Source organism: Pinus tabuliformis, chromosome 8 (genome assembly GCF_031772625.1).
Source record: "Pinus tabuliformis cultivar Carrire ecotype Pingquan chromosome 8, CPIR1, whole genome shotgun sequence".
Lineage (NCBI taxonomy): Eukaryota > Viridiplantae > Streptophyta > Pinopsida > Pinales > Pinaceae > Pinus > Pinus tabuliformis.
Genome location: NC_142294.1, coordinates 638,590,763 through 638,610,577, shown reverse-complemented (window position 1 = coordinate 638,610,577; position 19,815 = coordinate 638,590,763).

The following is a 19,815-nucleotide window of genomic DNA, read 5'->3' as shown; positions in this document are numbered from 1 at the left end:
AAATTCCTAAAACAAAAAATACTTGTGCCATTTTGACTTCTTTTGAAGTTGAAAATTCTTCGAAGAAAGATGAATTTCGAGATTTTTTCAATTTTAGGACTTGAGCTCAGACAGTCAGATTTTTGCTACTCCTCCTTCCATATTTCCCTGCAGATTTGATTGAATGAGGCCTTCAAGAATTAATGTACCATTACAAGGCACCATGGCCTGCTGGCAGAGAAAGTAAGTTGTGAGTTGAACATCCCATGGCTGAACATCGTGGCAACACCTATCTCCTATGTAGCATGTGCATTAAACTGCAACCCTTGAAAGCACGTTGGCTCCTAAGGAGTAGGGTTACTGACTAATGATTGATCCACATACATGGTGGACCATTTTTTGTTGAAATTTATGATTAAATGGATTGAAATTGTAGAGACTGATTGGCACTAATGGACTCGTAACAAATATCTACTTCACCTTGATTATGCACTGTGGGTTTCATATAAAATTTCATGGAACAAACAAACAATTTGATTAAAACTATAGATTGTGATGGTATAGATGGATTCAGTAATAAACATATATTGCATCCTGATTTCTGCAAGATCATGAAAATAAACAAATAATTTGGCTGTAATTGTATTTGTAGATTTGGTAGCATAGAAGGATTCAGTAACAAACAACTTACAGCACCAGAATTATGCCAGCAGTGACATACAATTTCTCAATCAAAGAAACAAAAATATTTTTAGAAATGAGGGCCAAGGTCGCTATTAAATGCACATTCTACATAACATATAGGTAGAGCCAATTTCTTTAAATGATATTTTTTGGAGTTTCCTAATGAAAACATTTGTGGCCAAATCTTGATTTGTGTTGCTTAAACTAGTTTTTTAATTGCATATATAGATTCAGCACCCTCAAAATCTTTGGGGCACTTTGTTTGTGAAGATTTCACCACGACAGTGTGTGATTTCAATGAATCACTAGCAAATTTTAGACAAATTTAATCAGAAAACTTTCCAAAAAATCACATTAAAAAACTATTAGAATATAAAAATATCTTGCAATCCTAAAAATAAGAGCAAGTTCAAACCATTAACCTTGCTATCATCTACCAGATTCATGAATATATAAAAATGCCCATGGTTTCCCCTATAAGCCCCTATAAACAACATTTGCTCACCTAAAAACAAAGCACTGCTATCAAAGAGGTGGGAGACTGTAGGAATCACAAACAAACGAAAGAGACTGTTAAAAATTGTTGCTTGTTGCAGATTTTGTTTCTTTCTTGCTTGTAGTTATAGTATATGTCCTTACCTTTGAGTATATTGGTTGTGAGATAAGAAGTGAAGAGAAGCAGAGGACACCATTAAAGCAGCAGTAGCATAGGAGGTTTCGATTGGGGTGACCTGGGAACACATCCACATTACTCTAAACTCTTGATTTCTCCATTAGTCATGTGAATGTGTTGCAAGGTCAACCCAGGCGAGCCTGCTCTATCTCATTTATTCATGTGAGCCAAATATGCAGGGGAAACCCTTTCTGTAACTGAGTCAATGAATGTCTGTAATTTATAATTTATTGAAATGAGATTGATAGAGAAGGAGAAAGGAACCGAAATCTGGTAGTACAAGCAGTACACGTGAAGTGCAGTATGACCCTGAGATTTATGTTGAGTTAGGTTGAAATTAGATGGTTTCACACACTGTCATTGGAAGCAATGAAAGGGCTTAATCTCCTCCATATTTAGGTTGAAAGGATAGCGCCATGATGGGAGGTCAGTATGCAATTGCTATGTATGGAATGTACTCCAGTACTATTTTTACTAGAAAAAATTGAATAGTACACACAATAATACTTTATTATAATAATAGAACGAATTGAAGTATAGTAAGGTTTGAAGGTGTCAAAGCCAGTGTGAATGCTGACGTGTCTATGAGACTCAGTTAATACAGTGACTATTGAGACTATGACATTAGCTAGGGACTTGTACACCAAAACCAGTTTATGGCCTGATAAATCTTTTGTTCACGGATGATATCTTATAAATCATATACATTTCACACCTTGCTTGACCATGGTAAGATAAGCACCGTACCTACCTAATGTATAAAAGAAGACTGATAACTAGGAGGAGGGGTAGGTAGTCCACTGCCAAAGGGATGGTTGTTGTAATTAGTGGAGGAATTATAAGAACCATGCTCTAATATGTCTGATTTTGAGTCTGAGTCAGTAAAGAAAAATGCTCAAATATAACTATATGCTCCTTCAGCAACTATGATGTCATGGTGACTTGGGAGCTCCACAGGCAATTTGTGAATTCCTAACCATTACTTTAACCCATTTGCAACTTCTCTCGGTAATTCTTTCCTCGCATCTCTATTAGATACTTAATATACATTTTAACATAGGATAATGTCTAAAACATAGGAAGAATATCAAGGTCTACAATGGAATTTATTGTGAGTATTAAAATGTTTAGATATTTGTTTTTAGATATTCTAATATAATCCCACTGCAGCAGAGTGAGGCACAAATGTTGGAGAATTCCTAAAACAAAAAATACTTGTGCCATTTTGACTTCTTTTGAACTTGAAAATTATTCAGAGAAATAATCCCAACAACAATGTTAAGATACACACAATAATCCCAAAATAGGGACATCCAGTTATGCCACTGCAGTAAGATCACCTGAAATATCACGTAGAAAACAGCCACAAACCAAAGATCGCCCATGTGGCATGGCACTGAAACCATTAACAATGTTAGTAACAAAGTGAGGAAGGATACTATGACATTAGCCAAGGACTTGCACACCAAAACCAGTTTTTGGCCTGATAAATCTTTTGTTCACGGATGATATGTTATAAACCATATACATTTCACACTTTGAATATGTATAGAAGTTTAGTTCGGCTAAACTTAACAGAAAGGAAGTATATCTCTAGGTGATAATGACAACTCTTCCATGTTACACATAAGCTCAGTACCTTGTAAGGATTTTGTGCTAGAGGGTGCAAATTTGTGTAATAGTAGATAAAAATCAAATCTATAATACCATCTTCAAATATTTCTAATAAATTTTTATATTTCTAAATCAAATTCCATGAATTTGCCATAATTCTTAATTCCATTGCTAATTTGTAAATAGATGCACACATATGTTATTGAAGTTTAGGGTGGGATAATTGTGTACATTGTTCCAGGTGGGAGAAATTTGTGCATACATTGATAAAGGAAAAAAAAAACCACTTGCTATTCAGAAAAAATACCAAAAAAAGTCGTGAAAATAAATTAATATAAATACATACTGGCCTTGATTTTTTAACCATTAAAAAAAAATTGCATTTTTTTTCAATATAATATAAAATAACAAACAAACATCCTCAATGAAACAAGAATCGATAGAAGGAAAATCTTGAAATTGAAACTATGTGGCATGTAAGTTGTCTCAGATTTGAATATACAAACTGAAATTAATGAACATCAGTGACATTATTTTGTCAAAGCTCTACTCATTGGAGACAATGCACAATATATTCATTCACAAATTCCAAATACAGTCAAAGGACACACAATAGACGGACCAAACGCAGAAGATAGTCTTCGACAAATTTCAAGTATTGATATCATTATCTAATTCGATACTCAATCAAAGTAGAAAAATAGACAGATACATTCAGACTATTCATGCTTAGTGAAAATATGTAAAATGCAAAAGGGCAACCCTTACACTACAAGGTGGGTCAGTGCATCTCAAGAACTGAACCAATAAGAAGCAACCCTCGTAGCCACCAAGGAAAAGACAATGTTTTCAAAAAAAAAGATCAAGCAGTGTACGCATATTGCCTCATAATCTCAATAGAACAGGAGCTCCAGTAAAGCACATGTCCACATAATAGACTATCATTACAACACATTATCAAAAATAATATTCTTTCATATTGTTCTGTTGACAAAAATTTCCATATAACGAAGTTTTGAATAGGATAACTTTACTTTCTGATTTAAAAATGGTTTATGAATGGAGCCTTCCATAACTTATTACTTAAATAGGAAAATGAAAAAAACAATGGCATCTCATCAATGACCCACTATATCATTTTGAACTTTGCCAAGTGAATGAAACAACACTAAAAATTATGGGCGTATGCTTTCTTCTCGATCAACCTGATTATAGAGGGCATTATGCATTAAAAAGATGTGAAATTTAAACAATATTGAAGGGCATAAACGATTTACAGTGTGCCACAACAGAAAAGCTAAGATTAGTTACATGAACTTGTCATCAGATTAAATACTTCAGAATGTGAAGAACATATAAGTCAACTGCTTTTGTCAAAGCTCTACTCATTGGAGCCAATGCACAATATATTTGTTCCAAATTCCAAATACAGTCAAAGGACACACAATAGACAGACCAAACGCAGAAGATAGTCTTCCACAATTTTCAAGTATTGATACCATTATCTGATTGGATACTCAATCAAAGTAGAAAAATAGACAAATACATTCAGACTATTCACGTTTAGTGCAAATATGTAAAATGAAAAAGGGAAACCACTACAAGGTGGGTCAGTGCATCTCAAGAACTCAACCAATAAGAAGCAACCCTCGTAGCCACCATGGAAAAGACATTGTTTTCAAACAAAAGATCAAGCAGTGTACACATATTGCCTGATGATCTCAATAGAACAAAAGCTCCAGTAAAGCACATGTCCACATAATAGACTATCATTACAACTTATCAAAAATAATATTCTTTCGTATTGTTTTGTTGATTAAAATTTTCATATAACGAAGTTCTAAATAGGATAAATTTACTTTCTGATTTAAAAATGGTTTACGAATGGAGCCTTCCACAACTTATAACTCAAATAGGAAAATGAAAAAAATAATGGCATCTCATCAATCACCCACTATATCAATTTGTACTCTGCCAAGTGAATCAAACAACACTAAAAATTATGGGTGTATGCTTTCTTCTCAATGAACCGGATTACAGAGGGCATTATGCATTAAAAAGATGTGAAATTTAAACAATATAGAAAGGCAGAAACGATTTATAGTGTGCCACAACAGAAAAGCTAAGAATAGTGACATGAACATGTCATCAGATTAAATACTTCAGAATGTGAAGAACACATAAGTTGACTGCCATACTTTGTTATTAACAGCATAAAAACAACAAACCAACGAGGCTACAAGTACTTGAAGTTTGATCGTAACACTTTCGTATCCTTTGTATTGACATATATTGACTCTCTTTTATTAGGAATTCCTATGTATTGCCATATATTTACTTTCTCATCTACCAAGACACCATCAAATGAGGAATGCCAAGCACAATCAAAGAGAGGGCCTTTCATCTACAAGGATGCCACAAGATAAGGAATTCCAAGCACAATCGAGGAGATGGCAAGCAGGCATGAGCACCTCATAATACCTCTTGGGATGACAAGCTGGACGAAGAATCATAGTATATTGAATCTTATATTTTACCATCAACTAATCTTCACAACTAATGTGGAATTGTGGAATTGTAGAAACTCTTCCAAGAAACCACAAAATAAGTATCTGTCACACATTGATTAAAAAGGGTACTGGACAAAAAGACATAATCCAGTTTAGTGCATCCAGTGTCCACATATATAATAGACAAATTTGGTGTATCGAGGTGGTGTATAGTTGGAAAATATAATAATTCAAGTCATTTTGCAACTATCAAGTATCATACAACATCAATATAACAGTGAGGTAAGCTAGTAAATATAACATTAAAATGGGTTGATTGGTATGTTTTAATCAATACTTTTCTCTTGGATCAACACTTTTCTCTCAGCTTTCAATTAGAAATAGATTTCATGTTGAAAATAGATTTTCAAAAAGTGGTTGACCAAATTGCAACTTATCCAAAATCAGTGTTCAGAATAAATTCAATACAAGATGCATGTGTGTCCTCGGAGGGTAGAGATCCTAACAAGGTCTCCCACGAATCTATAAACATGATATTATTTTAGTCTTTGTCATGCATCTCCATGAAAGAAATAAAGATATTACTAAGCAGAAACAATATAAATAGAATAATAGTGTTGTACTTCAATATGGTCTCAACTAGTAACTAAATGAAACGTAGTTGCACCTTGGCTATTTTTGCACCAAATAACCACATTGAGAGGATGGTAGTTTACTTCCTTAATAGCTCTGTTAAGATCTGCGAGCACTTTCCTTTTAATTCCTTAGGTTTTCAGCTCTATAAAGATCTGCTCGCTTTTTCCTCTTGATCCCCTAGATTTCAAGTGAAAATAGAAAACAGAGATCACATTTCCTTCTCAGCACCCCTTCTAAGTGACTCTTCTCTTCTCCCATTCCTCCAAATTCTCGTTGCCAATGGAAAACTAGGTCTTAATAGAGTTTGAGCATTGGAAATAAGAGGATGGGCCAATATTCGTCTATCCAATGGGAAAAGTGCCTGGGCTGGGATTCAAACCCTTGGCCGTGATTCCATGATTCTCAGGTTTCCTCCAATTTCTCCTTCCTAATGGAAAAGTAGGGCTAATTAGAGTTTGGGCATTGCCCAGATTGGTCTATCCAATGGGCAAAGTGGCTGAAGTGGAATTGAAAACCTGCAAAGTGGCTGAAGTGGAATTGAAAACCTGGGATGTTTACTTCTCCTTCTTGATCCCCTGGTTTTCAGGTGAAAACAGAAAACATAGATGATGTCCACATTTCCTTCTTATCACCCCTTCTCAGTGACCCTTTTCTCTTTTTTTCCCATTCTTGCAAATTTCTGCTTGATAATGGAAAACTAGGGCTTGGTTGGGTTTGAGCAATGGACACAAGAGGATGGGCCAATATTGGTCTATCCAAAAGACAAAATGTCTGGGGTGAATATCAAACCAAAGATGTGACTCCAGGATTTTCAGGTTTCCGCCAAATTCCTCACTACTAATGGAATACTTGGGTTTCACATTGCTAATGTCAGGATTCTCAGGTGATTCTCAGGTTTCCTCCAAATTTCTCCTTGCGAGGATTGCAACATAGGCCAAGATTGGTCATTCCAACGGGCAAAGTGACCGGAATGGAATTGGAACCGTGGAACATTGTCCCAAGATTCTCAGGTAAAGCATATATACTCGAATGGAGGACAAGATTTGAACATGAACTAATTTTGATTCTTATACACTGGAATGCGAGAGGAGATCTGAACCTGAGCTAATTGTCATGCTTAATATACTGGAATAGGGGAGGACATTTGAACCTAAGCTAATTGAGATAAACTGTCACATATCTACCACAAAATCATAGCCTAATCTTGCCCAATAAAACCAGTCGTCTAGATAAGTAGCCTAATTGCACAATCTTTGTTTATAAAAAGATTTCTAAAAATAAATAAAAGATAATGACTTTCTCTAGGTAGCAAAATTGCTTTGTCACCAAAGTCCAGAACAAAGATTAAGAGGTCAGGAAATCCACAATACATTTTGTTAAAAAGACATTTTCCATTCGGCCAACAAAATGTCCATAGAAACCTAAAGAAAGAAGAAATGAGAACCAATCCAATTGTCTATTATACATAATTAATTTATTGTAAATTTCTCACATAGAATCTATCGTGCTAGACTTAAATTAACAACTAACAGCAATCAGTAGAATTCTAATCATTGATAATGATGATTCCAACCTGTGTCTAGAAGAGGGGAGATCTACACAAAGGGCAACTATAGTTCTCATAGTCGATCCACTTATCCAAACACTCCATATGGAAAACATGGCCACATTTAGCTAGCAGGCTAGAAGAGGGGAGATCTACACAGAGGGCAACTGAGTTACCATCTCAATCATTTTTTAGTGATTCGAGAACGAACTGTACGAGGGTTTACCGTCCGGAACAGAGCACAACATATTTTCTGAATATCTCCCCTCGAGCTCTGTGGCCCCGCTAGTTTGATATGCTCTAGCTAGTAACAACCCTAAGCTATTTCTCTGTCTCTGGCTTTGTCACCAAAGTCTGGAACAAAGATTAAGAGGTCAAGAAATCCACAATACATTTTATTAAAAAGACATTTTCCATTCGGCCAACAAAATGTCCATAAAAACCTATAGAAAGAAGAAATGAGAACCAATCCAACTGCCTATTATACATAATTAATTCACTGTAAATTTCTCACATAGAATCTATCCTGCTAGACTTAAGTTAACAACTAACAGCAATTAGTAGACTTCTAATCATTTATAATGATGATTCGAGAACGAACGGTATGAGGGTTTACCCTCCGGAACAGAGCAAAGCATATTTTGCAAATATTTGCCCTCGAGCTCTGCGACCCCACTGGTTGATGTGCTCTGGCTGGTAACAGCCCTGGGCTATTTCTCTATCTCTGGCTCTGTCCATGGATCTCTGGAGGATCAAATTTGCGCTGCTCAGGGAGTTAGGGAGTTGCAACTACCTCAACATAATCAAACGACTCGACATGACTCAATCGTCTAACATATCATTTAATGGTGCAAAGTAATGATACGTAGGCAGAGAGCAAAGTTGATTTCGTAAGGGAACAAATTACGTCGTATTAATTAACTTTTTGTAATTATTATTTTATAGTACTGCAAATAAATCGTTCGACAATCACATTTAATATCGATTTGAAGAAAGCTACGTTGACCTGTGCATGACCTGCATACAAAATCTGTAATGTCTCTTTAAAAATGTTGTTAATCTTGAAAATCTGCAAGCTTTCGAAGCTCTTGTACAGCTTCTTTAACATGTTCTAACCTTGCAGCTATCTCCATTAGAAGGGATGCAAATGCCGCCAATGGAAGCGTTTCCGCATTTGTGCATTTGGACATATAACGGTCCGCCCTGGTTGATGAAATATAATTTGTTTTACAGGCGATGTCTGAAACATTTGCAGGGGAATCTAAATAATCTTTTGGTATCGGCAACAACAGTACAGAACTGGATTTGTGCTTATCCTCCTCAGAAATGTTGCTACGTTCAGTATCTTTCAATATGTGAATAATTTGATGATCTGGCACTGCTTTAATTTTACTGCTGTTCGAATTGATGTCAATAGTTTCCGACGTAAAATGGTTGTTATGGGGACTTTTCAGCGGCTGGATAACTAGGAATAGTTTGGGTTGAAAACCAAATGACGCATTAAGCTCCTCAACAGCATGGTGCACATTCTACATAAAAGATTGTGAAGGAGGGCATTGCTTGATGCAACTAATGCTCTCTGCTAACTGTCTCACTACTTGGGCTACCTCTGCAGCAACATTGGTGCAGTGTTTCTTGAATGCCGCTCTATTATGATGAGGATCCTGCAACATAAATGGGGATGAGTCATATTAAACGACGGAATAAGTTAATGGTATCGAATAAACAATATTCCGAATCGAGTTCTCGCCTTAATTTCTGGGCGTAGACATCCATGCAAGGCAACAACACAATATGCCAAGTGACGTATCATGCCTCCTACTCTAGCATATTGTCGCCATGGATGACTGAATCTGAAGTTACCATGCCTCGGCACCCACTTTGCACAAGTTGACTGAAAAATGAACAAACGAGTGGAATGTTCATTTTCTTTTTTTCGAAATATATTTCTCCCATGTTCTTAAGTTCCAGATGTGGCAGCACTATCAAAGAGATATAGTGAATTAGGGATCTTTCTATTGAAACACCAAGGAATTGAGCTGTACCGAACCCTTGATATACTCTAGCGCGCATGCTGCATCCATACATCGGATAATTAGATATGAGGCATGTTATCAACTTATTATGAGAAGCCGCTGAAACATCTTATTGCATAATTTTGACCCAGTAATCCATCTCATTTTCTACGGAATCTGCTAAGCATTGGATTTTTCTAATAAATGACTTATGAAGATCTAGCCTGCCCAGATTGGAGAAACAAATAAACTTATAATGAGGCAAATTGCGGAACCAACTGCTATTGTGGAAATATGTTATCAACGCGGTATCCAGAGACTGTTATCATATTGAAATTCAGAATGAAGAAATTTATCGGATCATTGCTGACTGAAGAAGCTACCTGTGTTAAATGTTGTATATTACAGTATTAAATTTCAATAACACCTTAAACACATCTATGAACCTAGAATAAAACATGAAATTTATCGGACCATTGCTGACTGAAGAAGTTACATGTATTAACTGTTGTATCTTACAGTATTAAATTTCAAAAACAGCTTAAACACATCTATGAACCTAGGATAAAACATGAAGCACCTAGGATAAATGGCGATGCACCTAACGGATACACCAAGAGATCCTGCCAGCAGTGTGCCCATCCTTCTATTCAACCACTAGTAAGGGTAGCTCCTGTTATGGCAGGACAGCATGTGTGTTATGTTTTTTCAACATAATTGTTTTAATTCAGTAGGCAGAGATACATTCAGTGCCAAAGATATGGTGTAGTGATTAGGTGGGAAAATTTGGTTTCGTAGATCTCTTGTTCCAATCCTGAACAAGACATCTTAGAGAAGACTATGTGGGCCGTCGGACAATAATATAGTTTTGCACAAATTCAAGTTAGAATAATTTGAATACAAGAATCTACATCATTCAACTATTTGATTAGATCGAATTAAGAAACATTTCCAAATTGCGGGCCGTTGGACAATAATATAGTTTTGCACAAGAATCTACATCAATTCAACTATTTGATTAAATCGAATTAAGAAACATTTCCAGATTACGTGCAGTAAACTCAAAAAGCATCACAACGGTCATGATGGCCCAACGGTCATGATGGCCCAGAAGGCATTATTACCTGCACCATCAAACCATAGTTACTATAGTTACTAAGTTCAGCCGTATTGGCCAGAAAAATTCGAAAATACGGAAATTCTAATTCAGTACCATAGTTACTATAGTTACTAAGTTCAGCCGTATTGGCCAGAAAAATTCGAAAATACGGAAATTCTAATTCAGTACGTTCTTCGTAACAACGGTCATGACAGCCGAGAAGGCATTATTATTTACATCATCAAACCATAATTGATAAGTTCAGCCGTATTGGTCAGAAAAAAGCTAAAGAAATTGGAATTCAGTACGGTCTTTTGTGTATAGAAAATTAAAAAAATATTACAATTCTATCTATATCAATTAAACTACTTGATTAAATCGAATTAAGAAACCTTTCCCAATTACCTGCAGTAAACTCAAAAACCACCACACCGTCAAACCATAGTTACTAAGTTCTGCCATATTGACCAGAATACTCGAAAATAAGTCTCGAATAAAGAAACATTTCCAAATTACGTGCAGTAAACTCAAAAACCACCACACCGTCAAACCATAGTTACTAAGTTCTGCCATATTGACCAGAAAAACTCGAAAATAAGTCATTAGGTTCCGCTGCAAATTCGGAAATCCGAATCCATAGTTACTAAGTTCAGCTATATTGACCATGAAAATTCGAAAATACGTCATTATTCGGAAATTCGAATTCAATACGGTCTTTTCTATATAGAAAATTAAAAAATATTACAATTCTATCTCTATCCATTCAACTACTTGATTTAATCGAATTAGAAAACATTTCCAAATGACCTGTGGTAAACTCAAAAGCCATCAAACCATAGTTACTAAGTTCAGCCATATTGACCAGAAAATTTCTAAAATAAGCCATTCGGTTCGGCAGCAAATTCGGAAATTCGAATTCAGTAAGGTCTTTGGTGTATAGAAAAGTAATTTTTTTTAATGGTATAATAAAAATATTACCATTTTAATGAATTTTGGTACACAAATTTTTGGTTAATATAAAATTTAATATTTAAAACTGGAATGTCTATATTATTTAAAATATTAAAAATAGAAATATTTATATTAAAAAATTACAATTTTAATTTAACTTAGTAAAGTAATAAAAAATTAATATTTGAAAAATTAAAGAGTAGTTTGTTTATTATTAAAAATATAGTAAACAGTAAATTGTACTTATAAAAAATAATAAAATTTATATTAAAATAGTAAGTTTATATTATTAAAAATAATAAATTTCTCTATAAAAAAATTGTAAATTCTTATTTATAAATATTTCAAAAAATATATATAATTTCTAATTTTTATATGTTTTTAAAATTTGGTAAGTATGTTGGAACACTCTAATTTTGTGCGTCTGGTGTGATATTTGTTTTGAATTAAGTAAAATGTAGAGCATTCAACTAGACGAACATAGTCTACACTATAAACATTTTTTTGAAAATTTATTTTCCTTAAAATCCACTCTAAGATCTAAATATACCAAAAGATTTAAGTTTTGAGGATGTGATTTTGTTTTAAATGTATTATTTTATTTCGCAATATACGTATATTATTTTTAATGGTTTTAATTTATAAATAATTATATATATATATATTATTTTAAAAGTAATTTAATTTTGGAAAATTTATATTTTCGAATTTTTTTTTATTGAATTTTAGGTAGTCAATTATTTTCAGTATTGTATTGAATTCGAATTTGGTAACTTTAGCGGTCCCATGAGATAGAACAGAGATACCACTTACAAAGCAAGCCCAACTTTGATTGCATGTATAGCTCTGCGCTGATCTTCCTTTCCCAATTTCCGAGGTTTTCTCAAAAACTTTCCCAGAAATAAATAAATTCCACTCCTCATTAAAATTACTTGCACAACAGTTTGCTCTGTCGATTGCAATGTTGATGTTACAGTCACTGGACCTTTGATCCGCCATTGCCAAAGCAGAAAACTATATATAAAGCTATAGACTATTGCCGAGTGCGTTGCATCACAGGGATACTAATTGATCATAAAGAAGCTCTCGGCCGCAACAAGGCTAAGAAGCGTTTCTCAAACATTTTGAGAGATTTGCTCTCACAAGCTGTTTGAATGCAGAGTTTCTTATATAGATTCTAATCTAGTGGCTCCCAGTTTTGGCCAGTAAAATAATTTAGGTCAAGGAGGGCCCAGCGGAATCGTACTGTTTACAGTAATGTTTAGTATCCATAACACGGAAAGCGCAATTTGCTAACGTGGGTCCTGCCGGATGGTTCTCGCAAAATTCGTAACGTGGATTTCATGTGGCATGAATTTGCTTGACACCGTATTATCAAGTCACTGGGCCACACGCAGCTAAATTTTCTGATCTTTGCCATAAAGTCAACAGCACTAAAGGCCGCCCCGCTGACGTGCCGGGTATAAATTGACGGTCTTTCATGATCACTCTTCTGATAATGTTTAGTTTCTGATCTCAGGAGCCTGTGGACGGTATTCGTATTTATAATGTCTTTATTTTGGTTACTCTTAATACGTATGGTTTGTGGAATATTGTACTGAGTCGAATTATTTTCCGTAGCTCAAAGTGTGTATGATTCTATCATAACGATAACTGTATATTTTTAGGTACCGATTCTCTGTTGGCTAGTTTTATTGGGTATAGTTCGTAAACTATCATGTTCAGTTGAGATTTTCTTTTAGAACAATATTATAGGATACTCTGTGACAACAATGTTATATGATTATGGGTGAGTAATATATTTTAGTTACTCATCCTTTATCGAAAATATTTTGTATATTGTTTTTTCAAAATATATATAGATATATATATTCAAGAGAACGGGTATATGAAATTCAACCGAATTTGAATTAGGAAATTGTGGTTGAGATGATATCTCAGAGACTTTCAACAAATATTTGTAACACCTTTTTTTCATGTTGATCTTTATACTACTACATGTAGGGGGTTTTAAGACAATATTTAAGACATTTTTCAAGTTAATTGTCTTTACTTGAGACAAAAAGAAACTTGTGTATTGTCTTAAATATTGTCTCTAAGCAGGTGCGGCAAAATTGAGTATCTCAAAATTTTATTGTCTTAAAAATGTGTCTCTATAAAGACAATATCGAACACATATTATTATTGTCTCTATAAAGACACATGAATTATTGTCTCTTAAGAGACAATTTCTTTTGTCTTTCTAGAGACAATTACATTTATGTCTCTTTAGAGACAATAGTTGAGATTAAAAACATAGTCTATAGAGATTATAGGTCCATAATTTCAACTATTGTCTCTCTAGAGACAATATGAAAAAATATATTAAAAAAATTAAATAAAATCTTTTTAAATGTTCTGCAATTACATTATAGGTCCATAGATTCAACTATTGTCTCTCTAGAGACAATATGAAAAAATATATTAAATAAAATTAAATAAAATCTTTTTAAATGTTCTACAATTACATTTTTGTCTCTTCAGAGACATTAGCTGAGATTAAAAACATATTGTCTATAGAGACTATAGGCCCATAATTTCAACTATTATCTCTTTAAAGAGAATATGAAAAAATATTTAAAAAAAAATAAACAAAATCATTTTAAATGTTTTTTTAAGGTGGTTTCAACATTTAAAGTTCCCAAATAATGATTCTAATTAGCTTAAATCTCTGTTCTTTATGGTAAAGAAAATATACAATTTTTTTGAAGTTAACAACAAAGTCATTTTAAATCTAAAAGAAAAACAATTTCCAAAACTTAACAATTCTCGAAAGCAACCTTGAAAATAATAAGGCAGCACACTTAGATTTGCTGAATGACTTATATTTGCTGAAAATATATTCATGTCATTGAATGTCATTGAATTTGAACATGCAAGATCCTCCGTTGGAATTTCATTTCATGATATATTATGAGGAAAAATAAAAGTGTTCAACATTTCTCCATCCTACAAGAGAGTTTACTTTCTCACATATAAAACCAAAAGCTTAAATCACATTAAATGGTGGAAAATTAAATTTATATGCAGTGGTTAGCTCCACAATTTCAATACCCGTGTATAATTGGAATTGGCTTCCTTGATAAGGAAAAAAATTTAAATTATAAAATGTATATTCATTTGAATTTACAAAAATTGTAAAATGTATATTCATTCGAATTTACAATTGATTGGCAATCCTGCGTTCATGAAAGTTGTCTTCATGAAAGTTTGTTTTACAAAAGATGGAAAATTGACACACGTGCTCGCAACATGATATAGTATTTCTTCATTATCACTTGATTTGCCTTTCCCCAACGGTGTTTGGTACAGACTCAAAAATGGTAGTCCAGAAGATATTTTGTGGAATATCCAAAGACACTTGCTTCAACAGCTTCATGTCTACCTATTGTTACTGCTGCAAAAAGGCCCAGAGCTTTTAGAACCAAGAAAAAATTTAGAATGTCAAGAAGTAACTTTAGAGAAAACTATCAAAAGGAATGTCTCTCAAATGATCTTTCACAATGATCATGAAACAAGTTGTTTCCTTTACTTGGGGGGATACATCAATTTTTAATTTGTTGATCCATCAACAGAAGTAGAGAGAAAGTGAACTGTGATCATTGAAGGAAAAATATTAATAAATCAGAAATCTTAAAATAATTTATTTTACTGTATACTTTAAAGGAAATAATTTTCACGACATTCTATAAATATTAAATATTAAATGGTTGCTAATTAATCCTTTACTAATTTCAGTAATATGGATTTCTAAATAAAATGCCTAAACAAAATTTTAGTAACATAGATTTCTAAATAAAATGCCTAAATATTTTGTTTATGATCAGGACAGATAATTGAAGAGGATATTCTAATCCTTTATATGAACATAGGAAATCTTCGATTAAAATTGAAAAAACTCTCATTTTTCTCTGTCACTATTATAAATTCAGATAATATTGCTAGACTTGCACCTGCTCCCATTGCAAGTCCATTAACAAACGCTACGTGAATCAAACATGAGCTTTTTTCTTTGCAATTAATTAAATAGGAACATAAGAATTGGAGGAGAAATCCATGTCTTCTATTTTTATAAAAAATGTTGGAGGGAAAATGACAAGCTAGCAATGAAATCTTAACTACGTTTTAAATGAGAATTATGGAGAACTTTGTTATGCATACTATCTATTATAGTTTTATATGGCAAAGAAAGCATAATATACATAATCTAATAAACTTCAATTATATTGAAAAGATCCATATTAAATCTGAGAGACATTATTCTTCCCAATGAGAATTATGGATAACTCTGGTATGTATACTATCTATTATAGTTTTAGATGGCAAAGAAAGCATATACATAATCTAATAAACTTCAATTATATTGAAAAGATCCATATAAAATCTAAGAGACATTCTTCTTCCCAACATGCTAGCACGGGTCTTGAATGACAAATTGCATTCAACTTTAAAATATGAGAAATTAAAAATGGCATAAACAAAAAAGTGGCAGTCCTCACTAGATTTTTCTTGTATGTATGGATGTGATAGTAAAGCGAACATATTTTGTACATAAGCTTGATAATATGTTTTTCTGCAAAAATGTTTGAGGATCATGATTGATAACATAAAAGCACTCATAAACAAAATCAGGTAAATTAGTTATGTCAATGTACAGTTGAATATTTGTTTTGAATAAATAGTGTTGATATTTACTTTTATAAGTATTCTTTTAATCCAAATAGTTATCTTTTGGTTATATATAAGAAATGATGACATATTTTGGTGGTCATTTTCACTTCAATGAATAAAATTTTAAATATTAACTATTTCATATTTCTAAATCCATATTTACTTTTTCACATTTACCTAATACAATTATAAAATTATTATGCGAATTATCTCATGAGATTAACCATAGAATACATTATTAAATAACAAATAACGTTGATCTACCTACATCAACCACATTTACCAATGTGGTTGTACTAACTACCTTTCATATATATCTTTAACAGTGGTAAACTTTAAAACAGAGAAATGAATTGGAAAATAGCTAAACAAGATTAAAATGTGACATAAATGAACAACTTCTACTACTTAAGCTTGCAATCTAACAGTCAACTCTTCTAAAACTATACCCAAGAAGTAAAGCTATCATTTTCAAAAATATTGGACACTAACCTGCCTTTACATAATACAATGCCCGCAAGTCTCCCCCAACACAAAATGCTTGCCCAGCCCCCTGAAGGATATACAAAGATGTCAACGAATGTTTGAAAGTGGTACATTATTAAAAATTTGGCAATAAAACATTGCAATCCAAAAGAGTAGAGAGTTTTACCTTGATGATAATCAACTCTGCACCATTTTCTTTTTCCCATTTTTCATAGAGCTCAGCTAATCGGATTACATGAATATCATATTAGAGGATTTGTCAAACCAGTTTAAGAAAAATTTCATCTCACTCGATCTCAAATTACATACTTAAAAGAAAATAAAAGGGTGTAAAATCCCCAGTAATGTAAATAATTATTACTGTCAGCTCTTTTGTTTATTTAACTGAGACTTTGGAAAATAGTACTTGGTAACAAGTCGGTTGAACAAAAAAAAATGATTAAATGAAAACATTATGTTTAATCAATAAATGAACAGACAATTTGAAGCTACCCAAAATAAGTATTTAAACTTTCTTTTGCAGAAAATGTTTCAACTCCTGATTAGTTTCATAAAGAATCTTCCGGTTAAACAAACAAAAATCGATTAAATGAAAACATTATGTTTAATGAATAAATGAAGAGACAATCTTAAAACTACCAAAAATAAGTATTTAAACTTTCTTTTGCAGAAAATGTTTCAACTCTTAATTAATTTCATAAAGAATCTATGCAAATAGCGTAAGAACTATCTCAGGGTAATGAGAAATTCTTAACAGTAAACCAGGGAAGAAATTATATAAACATTAACTGAACCATTCAAGAATTATTGCTTCTTTATTACAAGAAAAAAATATCTAATATTCATGAACACTACGCAGGGGAGGAACCAGAGGTGTAGTATTGAATTTATAAAGAAACCCCATTCGAAAATGAACAACTTAATCAAGAATTATTAAGGTAAGAACCGGACAATATCAAATATAGAGAGTTTATGCCTAATTAAGATAAAGAGTGCTCCATCTCCACACTCATTGAAAGCATTGACCCCCTAGGATGAGACTCGTGTCCTGGTTGGGTTTATACTCATGTCAACAGGTGTTGTCAATGATTCCTCTGACTTGCGGATAGTTCAAAACAAAACCTACACTGTCGACTGCAAGGTTGAGTCTGTCCAGTGCTAATTTAATTTGGAAAACACCAATGACAATTATACTTTCTTTTGCTCAATATTCAACCCTAAACTCTAGTTGGTCAATAGTTCTTGACTCATAAGCCTTAGTAATCCTTTAAAGAGAACAAAGAAAATAGTTGCAAGACAATTCGAACCCTAGACCCAAATTAACAATGGGAATCAGTCAATGTGAATTTTGAACCATAGTAATTTCTAAGAATCAAGATCCAACAACAAAAATGAGCTATCAAGCATGAGTAGGCCTCTTAGAAGGGACTGAGTAAGAACTTGATAAATGAAGCAATGACAACTATGAGAAGATGACGACGACTGCTGGGAAGAAACAAGATTAAAAGGAATTGAAACTGAAACCCCATTTCATACCTACAAAAAAATTACAAGTCAAGGGTCAGTCGCACTTTAAAATTCACAAATATGCTATTAATCAAAGATAACAAAAGAAAATTTAAGATGGGTTCAGTTACTTGAGTGCTGAGACCATTCCTATAACTGAAACCCCTATTCATGGTAGCAGTAACACAGTTAGTACCCTTGATGATTACTGGCTCATAGAAGTGGAAGGTATCGAGCAAGGTTATGAGATACCTGGAGCCGCGTTGGTTGTTTACCAAATGGAGGAAACCCATAACTATGATGTTGTATTCAAACCCTCGGCGAAGTCTGCTATTCTCAGTGGAATAATTAATCAAACCCTCAACGAAGTCTGCTATTCTCAGTGGAATAATTAAACAAAGTGTACTCCTCTCCTAAATCAAATAGGAAAGGGAACCTGTGTCATTTTTGGGCTTAAACCCTCACTAGAAATTGCAGAGCTCTCACATCTCAATGGAACTAGCAAAATGAGACACAATTGCCTAGCTCAGAATGATTGTGTGGTTACCCTAATCGTCCCTCTCTATCCACCATCGGTCTGTGCCCAAAATTATATAACCATTCATCTATTAAGGAGTCTCAAGATAAGAACTACCACCTGGCGATAAATCAGCTCCCTGAAGAAATTTTTAATAGGTGAGTAGGAAGCCTCTTAGTTTTTTAAGCAAAGCTCAAGATTGCAACCTATGGTTGAACTTGGTTAAGACCCAGGACACGGTTACAGAATTAGTGCATTGAACAAATATCTAACCATAATGTATGCCCAAGCTGTGTACATAATTATTAAATATTAACATAATGTCACCCTCTAAGAGCTATACATATATGAGGTGTGTAAAGAAAAAATATGGGAACTATATACTTCGGAACCTAGTCATGAGTGGGTATCATCAAACTATGGAAACAATATTCATCAAAAAACTAAGTGATGAATGTGTATATAATAATATCCTTAGTAAGAAAGCATGCAAAATGATTCTTTGGAAAAAGGAACCTCAAAGAATTCAATTTACTATGTACTTTTACAAGCCATTTATCGGTCAACTTGAGTGATCATTAATTTTTTATTTTTTTTTATGATGGGTCTGTCTAAATTACAAAAAGAAACCAACCACTTAATGTAAGTCCATTTATAAGAATAAATATAGGAATTTAATTAAATATATTTGTCTTAAGTTTAACATGATTTTAATAAAATTTAAAAAAATGATTTGATTAAATAATTAAATTAATTTAATCTAGTAATTTTATTTAGTTTTGAAATAATTTGAAAAAAAATATATCAATTTGAAAAAATTATCAATTTGACTTATTTTATTTTATTTTGATTTTTATTGAGAAAATCGTCATTCTAAAATTATCATTTA